We start from the raw sequence: 10,994 nt of genomic DNA on the forward strand, positions 1-10,994 counted from the left end.
CTGTCCCCAAGGAATTTATATTCTAGCTGAGGAAGTGGGCAATGAGTTTGTAAATGTAATAGATAAAGATAATATCTATAGGAAAAAAATAAAGCTTGGAAATGACAGTGAGTGCCAAGGGAATTGCAATTTTAAGTAGAATGATTTGGAAAGGTCTTACTAAGAAGGAAATACTTGAGCAAAGACTGGAAGGGAAAATAGTGAGATTTGAAGACATTTGGGCAAAGAGCATTATAAGCTGAGAATACAGTAAATGGATGTAGCCTGTTATATTCAAGGAGCAGCAAGTAGGCCAGTGTGATAAAGTGCAGAGTAGTAGATAAGGTCAAAGAGCTCATGAGGGGACAGATTATGTCAGGCATTGGAGAGCATTGTACGAATTTTTGTTACTACTCTAAGTGAGATAGGAAGGCAATAGTAGATTTTGAACAGAGAAGTGACATGATCTGATTTACATTTAAATGAAATCATGTGCGGTGCTGAGTGGAAAACAGAATGTGAGGTTCAAGGAAGAAAGTGGGGAAACTAGCTGAGGAGCTATTGGGATAATCCAGGTGGAGATGATGATGCTTGATCTATTCTAGGGTGATAACAGTGGTGATGATAAGTTTCTGGATTCTAGATATATTTTAAAGATGAAGCTGGAAGGATTGGGTAATAGATTTGATGTGAGAAATAGGAGAAACAGGACCCTAAGCTGACACAGTATTTTAGCGTGAAAAACAAGAAGACCAGAATTATCATTTACTAAGATAAAACTATGGAATGAGCAAGTTTGAGGGCGTAGATCAAGAGTCTGTTCATTGCTCTGCTAAATCATTGAGAGTCCACGCTAAAGAGAAACATTTGTGTATTGTCAGTACCTATATGTCATTTATAGCAGTTAGCATTAGAATTCTAAGGAAATCCCTTAGGATTTAATCAGTTTTGGGAAATCCTGTGCTCTCACTGTGGACTTCAAGTATGCATACCAATATATACACAAATTATTTGGTGTAATTCTCTTTTCATCTTTTTTTAAAGTCTTTGTCTACTTAACTCTAATATCAGGATTACCTTTTAGTCTGTTTCCATTTTTTGTTTTTTCTAATAGTTTTCTGTCATAAAGTCCTATATCTCAGCATACTTAATACTTTCTTATTAAATTCTGGGTTTGTGTATAAAAATAGTAGAGGCTGCAGATAATATCTTCCTTTACAGTATTCACTCTTTCCTTGCTGGGCAGATAAAGTAGGGGCCGATCACCTTCATTTAATAATCAGTGATGAGCTGAGTCAAACTTCCATCGCAATTCTGTTGAGGTTCATTCTGCTTTTGGTTTGCTCCTGTTCCTAGAGCCTAGCCCTTATTCAGGCTTTCAATATAACAATCTGGTGTGTTCACCAACACCCTTCTGCTTGTCAGGGTCTCAACTCAAATCTTTGTCTCTTTAGCTCAGCAAGGCTACCAAAATCTCTGCTCTGTTTTTTAGAAGTTTTCTGCTTAAGCTTCTTAGCCTGCTGACCAGCTCAGTTTTAGAAATGGGCGACTGTCCTGAGGAGAACCAGCCTGACGCCAAGTTCAGGTCTCTGCCCCTCCTTTCTCCCGGGGATCTTGGCCCATCACGTCTCCAATTTTGTGTTTTTAGGCCCAGAAAAATAAAGTCCCAACAGTCTGGATTCTTACACTTTCGGCTTTTGCCAAGAATTGGCAAATACTCCAGGAAAAATGTGGCTGCAGAATATCTGTAATTACCCACAATCTAGAATCTTGACTTCTCTATTTCCGGTTGTTTCAAAACGCTCTGATGTCTTCTTCATATAGAAAAATATCATAACCAAAGTTGAAAAGGTTTTTTTTTTTAATTTTATCTGTTTTTTTTTTTTGGTTCTCTGCAGGAATACTGGTTTGCTGCAAGCTACTCCATCATACCCCTAAAGCGAACTTCTGTAGTTCATTTTTACTATATTATTGATTTTATTTCATTAGGCGAGAAGGGGAACACTTTTTAAAATATCTAAAAGTTATTATTTTCACAAACTATTTCCTTTGTTTTACTATTAAATTTTTAAAAAATTGTAGAAATATTAGTCATTTTTCAGTAATATGTATGAGCACTTTATATATGATGGAAATTAGTGCTTTAGCTCATATACACATGTCTTACAATATTTTGTCCTGGTATCCATCTTTTGACATAATTTCCATTTAAGTCCTTTGCACATTTTTTTTTTCAAGAACATAGAAATATTATTAGGATAATAAACCAATATATGAAGAGCCAGATCACAAAATGGACTTTACATTTTCTAACAAAATGTATTTTGCAGATTCACCTTAAAACAAGAGGAAGAGAAGAGAAGAAATGATCATATAGTGTGTGAAGAAATGAAAGAAAAGTTAAAAGAAAAGAAGAGCAATATACGAAAGAAGTTGAAGTAAAACAATAGCTTGAACTGACTCTGAGAACACAAGATGTGGAATTGATGGCTCTAAGAAATAATTTGAAGGAGGTAAATTAATCTTTGGTAAAATGTTTACATTTATTTTATTTCATCAGTATTACTTATAATATCCCTTTGCCTTAATGTCTATTATTTAGGTGTAAAACAAACCAACAATGTTATCTTGAAAATAAGCCATGACTTTTATAGCTAAAGTTGTTTAGTATAAATCTTGGCATCCAAGTAGTATCTTATTTCAGTACACAGAGCTTTTGAAAAGAATGATATGCCATAATACACACCTAAGGAGGATATATTAAATTTTGTTCCTAGTAAAATAGTTCAGTGTATTTTCCCCTATTTCACATTTATTACTGTTTTAAACATTGTGAAGAGGAAACAAAAGTTATTGAAATAGCAAATAATCTCACAATTTGCTAAGAAGACCTGTGTACATTTTATCTTATTTATCATTAGTGTTTTGAAATATAAGGCTTCTTTTGTATTCACATATACTTACACCACAGGAGTGAGTGTGATTTGGTGGAGGAGCCCTGTAGAGTAGATTCAGAAGACTGGGGAAAATCCTGTAGCTGGCTTATATTTTTAACTTCTTCTTTTCAGAATTGTGACATATAACTGAGTTCATTCATACATGTAGAAGTACTTAGTACAATGCCTAGATTTATCATTTATTGATTGATGTAATTGTTAGAAATGAGTATAAAAATGTTAGAAAAGTAGAATATCTGTAGAATATTCTCAGGAAAAAAAAAAAAAACCTTAAAGAACTTTGGGAAGTTTTGCCTGTACCAATATATACAGAGCTCGGGCTCTTACTATGGGAGTGGTGTATAGGTTAGTTGCCAGAGTGTAAACTCAACTTTCCAATGTAGTCAAAGTTATTAATCTTTTATGCATTTGGGCTTGTTGACATTCAAAAAAAAGGCTTTTCTAATTCCAAGATTCGTAAAAACTCTTTAATGGTTTCTCTTTTGCTTTCATGGATTCATTGTCTTCATATAAATTTTTGAACTTTTTGGAACGTATGCTCTATAAGGTCCGAGGTTTGGATCCAGCTTCTTTTTCCAGTTAGATAACTGCTTATGGCAACACTTTTCATTGTATGAAGGTGCAGGTTATTCTTTAATTTCAAGGGAAATCATGGTATGTCATTTTATTGAGTGCTAGCTAAAAATTTCCTTTGTTTTATTTAGATTTCTCCTAGTCATGACGAAGAAACAGATCTGTTGCATAACAGTCACGTGTTGCATGATGAAGGGGCCAGGCTAACACAGGAAATGGATGCAATAAAAGTGGAGTGCCAGGAAAAAGAAAAGAGACGTTCGAAGAATACTGAAGTTGTAAAGCAAGAGAGGAGGACCTTCGAAGGACTATAAAACTCGATGAGGAAAGATTCAGGAAAACAATTTCCCTGTGTGTTGGCAAGATCGATGTTCTAACACATGAGAACATAATGCTAAAATCTGAACTGGAAAAAGAAAAACAAAACAAGGAAAGACTGGAAAGAGAAATTGAGTCATACCCTCTAAGACTGGCTGCTGCTGTATGTGATTGTGATGAGAGTCAGGCCTCAAAAAGAGACCTAGGACTTGTTTTGCAGATAACAAAAGATGAGTGGTCTGCTACACAGGGATATATGCATTCCCATGCTAATGTCCTTTCCCAGCAACTTTCTGAAGCTGAAAATAAATTCAGTATGCTCCAAGCTGAGTTGCATCACAGGAGGACGCTCTGCAAGAAAAGACTTTGGCTTTAGAAGGTGCACAAGAGACCTTTGTAGTAGGAAACTTGGCTAAAGTCGTGAATAAAAATTTGGGATAAAGGCAACTGAATACGAAGGCAATTTTAGGAATGCCCGGTGGGACTTTGGTTGATCTGGAACGAAGGTCTTCAACCACATCTTCCTTTGGACTCTCCAAATTCCTGTCCTTGATCAAGTTTGCATCGTCTGTCCCCACAGTGCCTTGCTGTGCTTCTAAGTTTTTCTTGGACTGCTGAGAAGCAGCTGATAGACTTTTTAAACCCAGCTTGGGGACATTCTTGGTATCAGAAGTGAAGTCTTCAACATCTGGTGTATGCCATAAATTAGCATCACAATCCAGAGTGCCAGAAAGCCTGATTACAGGGTCTTCAGTAAGCTCATCCACTGGATTGCTATTTTGTGGAGGATTTGTAGGTTTCATTTTTTCTTTATATTCCAAAATCTGCTCGCAAAGCATATAATCGTTACAGCAAAGCTGACTGAGAACAACCTGAATGGCACGAAAAGGGTGGAGAGAACGAGGTTTATTTATGCCGGCAGGCTCAGAGGGGGCTTGCCACCAAATTCTGACCCTCGAACAGAGAGTGTAGCTGTCTTTTATACATTTCATTTTAGGGAGGGTGTAGGGCACAGTTACAATGTGGTTATCTTTAGTGGGGCAGGGTCTCGAGCGACCCCAGTTCCTGGTATAGAGTTTCTATGGAATTTCTTCCTGTCTTGTCTTACCACGGCAGAAGTTGCTGCAAGCGGTTTACAGAAGCAAGAGCGGCAGCAGTTTAGCAGTTACATAGGGGGTTGTTCATGGGGAGGGATTTTCCTTAGTGGAATTTTCCTTTTCTCTATCATAATAACCAGTAGTAACAGTATAATCTTCTGCAGTCTGGTCAAGGTAATCTTTAGCAAAGATATCAGTGTTTTTCTAGAGAATAAGACTGATTATACTTGATGATTTAAAATGTATAGCAAGCACGAGTGGTGTTCTTTGGATGCCATCAACTACATTTACATTTGCTTTTTCCTTTATTAAAAATTCCACCACTTTTCTTTCTCTCAAAGCAAGCAAAAGTGGTGTGAGGTGATCCTTGTTTGTTGTTTCCATAGTGACACCATGAGAACGTAGCAGTTTTGCTACTATTGATAAATCATCATTAAATGCAGCATAGTGGAGAGTAATGTTGCTGTAGACATCCACAACATTGGGATCGGCACCATGTTCTAAGAGCATAATTACACATTTCTTTGCCTGGCGTTGTATGGCCTTCATCAGAGTGTCCTGTTTTTGCCATCACAGGGGTTAAGCTCACCTTTTCTCTCCAGCAGGAAAGTTACCAGAGTGGTCCTGTTCTTGTCTGTCTTATTCAGCAGCCCTCTGTTATAGTAAAAGATCTGCACTTCCTCGAGTTCTTCCTCTGTCTGGCTGGTAGACTGCTCTGTAGAACTTCCCCAGATCTTGCAACAGGACGACAACTACTTACTGTCTACTTATCCCGGAGTTAAGTAGACGTTGCCGCCTTTCTCACACAGGGGAGGTTGGGTCGTCCTTGAAGGAGCAGGGGGTTGTCCGCCTCTTGCCGCTCAAGCCAAACGTTTCTTTTGAGTAGAGCCTTCTGGGTCCGTAGACCCTTTGCACATTTTTTAATTGGGGTTATTTGTTTTCATGTTGAGTTTTGAAACTTCTCTATATATTCTGGATACAAGTCCTTTGATATATGATTTGTAAGTATTTTCTCCCAATCTGTGCCTTGTCTTTTTTAATAGTGTTTCCTGAACAGGATCCGTTTGAATTTTCTATGAAGTCTGATGTATCAATGTGTTCTTTTATAGATTGTGCTTTTGGTGTCATGTCTAAGAACTTCTTGTCTAATCCTGTAGGGGCTGGGCCTAGAAGAAAGGATGGATGGATGGAAAGAACCTGAGCAGGTGGATGAAGGGTCAGGTGAAAATGCCTGCCCAAAGCTGCTTGCTTGCTGTATGCAAAGGTCAGCTGAAAACAGCTGACCTGTATGGAAGTTGTTAAAGAAATTAGCAAACGGCCCTGGCCCTTTGCACGTGTCCTTGGAAATAAATACGGGAGGAACTTAGTTTGAGGAGGCCATTTTCTCCTATAGAGTTTGGTCTCTTCTCTTCTCTCCAAACACTGTGTTTCGAGTGATTATTCATTCCTTCGCTACGGAGCTCAGGAGCGAAACGGCAACCACAACATAATCCCAGGTCATTATGATTTTTCTCCTATATTTTCTTCAAATATTGTTTTATGTTTTAAATTTAAATCTGTAATACATTTTGAGGTAATTTTTATGTAAATTAGGAGATTTGTCAAGGTTTTCAGATACGGATAATCAGTTCAAACATTATTTGTTAAAAAGGTCATTGAATTGATTTTGCATCTTTGTTAAAAATCATATGGCTATATTTGTGTGAGTCTCTTTTTGGGCTCTGTTCTTTTCCATTAATCTTTCTTTCTTTCTCTTCACCTAACATACTGTCTTGACTGCTTAGGGTTTCTCAACCTTAGCACTATTGATATTTGCGGCTGGATAATTCCTCGTTGTGGTGAGCTATTTTGTGCTTGTAGTATATTTAGCAGCATTCCTGGTGTCTACCTTCTAGATGCCAATTGCACCTCTCCAGTTGTGACAACCAAAAACTTCCCCAAAGAGAACAAAATCACCCCTGGTTGAGAAACACTGTTAGAGCTTTAAAAATGTTAAACATAGTTAAGTTCCTTTTTAGATAGTTCCAGCATCTGTTCCATATCTGCTTCTAGCTGTTTGTTGTTGCTTTTTGTGTCTTGGGTGTGTCTTGATTTTTCTTATCTCTTCATATACCTTGTGGTTTGCTATTGTTGTTAAGAACCAGACATCTTGTTTAGGATAGCAGTGCACAGAAAAGAGTTAACATAGCAGGGCTGAGACTACTTATCTTTAGAAAGTACTGCTTATGAGATTAGTCCGTAGCTTGCGTGTAGCACTTAGATTTCAGACGGCTTTTCGCCGTCCTAATTGATAAGAGTGGCTCACTCTGCCTAAACTACTTACGCAAACCATATGGTTCATGCTAAACACGTGCTTTCCTTCTGAGAGTCTGAAATTCTGGTGACCAGCCCCCAATAAAAACACAAGCAATAAACTTCCCTGGTTGGCAATATCTCACGTGTTGTCACAAGTCATTGCTGGGGGAATTAAAGTCCCATATTGACTCTACGGGGAAAGGACCCCTGAGGTGTGTACCTGGTTTTCCCTGGACTTTGCCCTATGTGCCCTTTCTCTTCACTGATTTTTGCTTTGTATCACTTCACTGTGAGCCTCAAATCTTGGGGGCCTAGGGGTTGGTCTTGGGGTGTTCTTACACAGTAGTATCTGAGGAAATAATTTTTGTGACTCCATGGGTATACGTTTCCTTCTGCAAGGCCTTAAGTATGGCGTTTTGAGTTAATCTAGTTATTTTAACAACTAAGAAAGACAGAAGATTTGTACAATCAGATTGCATTTATGTACATTTCAAAAATAGATTAAAACTATTAAAAAGCTAAGATATTAATACCCTAAGTCAGGACAGTGGTCAGCTGGGGTTGGGGCTGGGGATCAGAAATGATCACATGGAAGGGACGTTTTTTTCTTGAGTTACCAACAAGTTACTATTCCTATGTTTGCGTGGAGTTATACTGAACTTACACATTTATGCACTTAAAGTATTTTCTATTTCACAATAAAAAATTAAGGGAAAAAATGTTTAAATTACCTACTGAGTTTGAAATACTGAAAAATTACTTTGTCAGAAAGTTTACATATAAATCTACATGATGTACACGTAGGAAAGGCAGCAAATGAGAAAAGCTCGAAAGTATGTACTTTAGCACAAAAAATGTCATGAATATTTATAAAATAATATCATGAACATTAATTTAAATCAAACCCTTTAAGGGTAATTGGAGGATGGGAATACGGTATTTGCCCATGTGAGGGATACTACACCCGGGTTCAAGGAGTTCTCATGGATTCTTAGAGGATGGGGGCGGGGAACCGAGTTGTGTCCCACATAGACCCTTTTCCCCTTCATTCTACCCCAAGCCGGTGCTTGTGGGATGAGAGCTTGCCACCCAGCCAGGCAGAGGCTCTGGCAGAGACAGTACAGACTCGCCACTCGCTTGTATGACCTTCTTGCCACACCGTGGCAGAGGCTCCCGCGGTGAGTTCTACCTGAAAAGCACCATCCCACTGAGGCGTTTCTGTGGCTGTCCGGGCTCTGGACTACATTTCCCAGGGGCCGTCGCGTCAAGCTACTAACAGTCTAAAGGCGGCGTTAGACGGCGTTGGTTTGCAGAGGAAGAGCAGCGTGGAGGGCTCAGCTGACGGTTCCAACGCGGCCTGGAGTTCTTCGAAGCTCTCGGCCACGAACGCGAGCGGTGCGCAGGCGATAGTCTTTGCCCGGTGGCCGGGTGGAGTCCAAGGCCAGGGCCTGTCAGTTGGGGTTCTGGGCCGGTAAGAGCCGTCCGGGCTCCGGACTACATTTCCCAGAGTCCAGCGAACCCCGGACAACTTCCTGTCAGTGCTCAGCCCTTCCGGGACGATGGCGGGATTGTGCGCGAGTCTCTGCGGAACGTTCCACGGTTTGAGGGGACCGCAAGGCCGGCGAGTGAATCTGCTGAGGGGCAGAGGCCAGGGGTGAGAGGGCTAAGGGAGTAACGTTTTTGGAGTCGCTGGCTTGGCCAGCCAGAGAGCGCAAGGGGAAAGGTGGTGGCCGCATGCTCTGTGCGATCTCGGTGGCAGCCGTTGGGGTGTGTGCGTTTAGGCGCGTGCCATGGGTGACGAGACCTGTGTGACTGTAACGGACTATTTAAATGTGACTGTATGTACCTGATTATGACTGCGTCGCTATGTGCGTGACAATGTGTCTAATAAACATGGTGGCAGCAGCAGCTGTGGGGTCAAAAACAAAGAATTGTGCGTTGCGCTTAGTCACAGGCATAGTCATTGGTGAACGTGTGGAGAGCAGTTTCTGTGGTGGCCGGTACGTGGATTCGAGTGGGGGCAACGTAGAATGGAGTAGGAGACAGCGTAGACAAAATATTTCAAGAGTTTCTTTGTAAAATGGGAGCAGAGAAATGGAGCAGCAGCTGGGAGCTAGTGGGGAGGATTACAACCCATCGGTGAACTGTTGAGAATGAGCCATGGGAGGGCGAAAGTCCAGGCAAGGGTGAGTAAACCAGGCTCACCTGTGTGGGTGGAGGAAAACTGCAAGCGTTAAAAAAAAAGGGGTTGTAGCCCCGCAGTGTGTTAACTATGAGCTCCAGATTTCAAAAAACAAGGGGAAACAGCCGGGGTTTGGTCGATGTCAGCAACAGTGAGGTGTGGTGAGTTACGTAGAATCTCATGGCTTGAGCTTCAAAACTGGTTTTGTGGGGGAGGGAGGAAGAAAGCTCTGACAGTAATAAGGACAAGCAGGCTACCTGCCCCATTTCCAGACCTAGTGCTAAGAGGCTGTAGGAGGGGGAAAAACATTGAGAGGCCTGCAGAATCTTCCCGTTAGAGCCCGGTTTCAGTTAGACTCACAGGATGGAGTGTTCAAGGAAGTGACTGAAGATAAAAGAGGAGGTGGTGGTTAATGAAGTGTCAAGAGTTGGTGAGAAATGAGAAAAGGGGACAGATGGGACCTAATGGCGAGTAGCGTCTGAAAAGAGAAATGACTAGAGATCCTGGGGCTTCTTATACTAGACAAACATGAATGCAGGTGATACTGACACTTACTCTGGTTGGATGCAAGACAGATTTGGAGAGAGAGCATTGACATAGTGAAAAGTGATTTCTTTAGTATCTCTCAGAAAGAGGGAAGCTGAAGATAAAAGCCTTAACAGTGATTGAGGCAGGCAGAGTGATGGCCCTGCAAAGATGTCCACTTCCTAATCCCTGGAGCTTGTGAATATGTTATCTTCTATGGCGAAAGGGACTTTGCAAAAGGGATTAAGTTAAGAACCTTTAAGTGGAGGAGATTATCCAGCGAGCTCATTGTAATCACATGGGTCCTTAAAGTCAGTGAATTTTTCCTGTCTAAAGTCAGAGGGAGATGTGACCAGAGAAAAATGGTCAGAGAGATGCAATGTTGCTGGCTAGATAGAGGAAGAGGGCCACGAGCCAAAGAATATTGGTAGCCTCTAGAAGCTGCAAAACATAAGGAAACAAATTCTCCCCTACAGCCTCCAGAAAGGAACACAGCCCTGCTGAAACTTTTATTTTAGCCTAGGGAGACCCATCTCAGACTTCTAACCTACTGAACTGTAAGGTAATAAATCTGTATTACTTTAAGTGAGTACATTTGTGATAATTTGTTAAAGCAAGAGTAGAAAACTAATACAGTGGTGTAGCATTTTAGCTTCAGTGCTATGGAGTAGTCTTGGCCCCTATGACATAAGGGTAGCCCGATTCTTATTGAATGTTGAAGACTTCAGGTAAAGAATATAAATCCCCTCTTCACTGGTGATACAATTTCCAGTTTTGCTGCATTGTGATATTTTCTAACTTTGGAATTTAATGAATTTTTCTTTATGATCTAACATATGGTCAGGCTATAGTTACTTATTTGTCTTGCACTTGAATTGTCTCAGACTGAGAGGTGTATTAAAATCCTCTATTGTTCATGAGATTTTATTTCTTATATAACTTGTAATTTCTCCTTTATGAAAGTTGTTGCTTTGTTAGTTGATATATATTCTTAATTGTTATGTTTATTGTGAATTGAAGGCTTTAGCATGCTCAAGATCATGGCCCTTATTTTCTTGTTTGCATTTG

The sequence above is a fragment of the Propithecus coquereli genome, unplaced genomic scaffold (assembly GCF_000956105.1).
Source record: "Propithecus coquereli isolate 6110/MARCELLA unplaced genomic scaffold, Pcoq_1.0 Scaffold358, whole genome shotgun sequence".
Classification (NCBI taxonomy): Eukaryota; Metazoa; Chordata; class Mammalia; order Primates; family Indriidae; genus Propithecus; species Propithecus coquereli.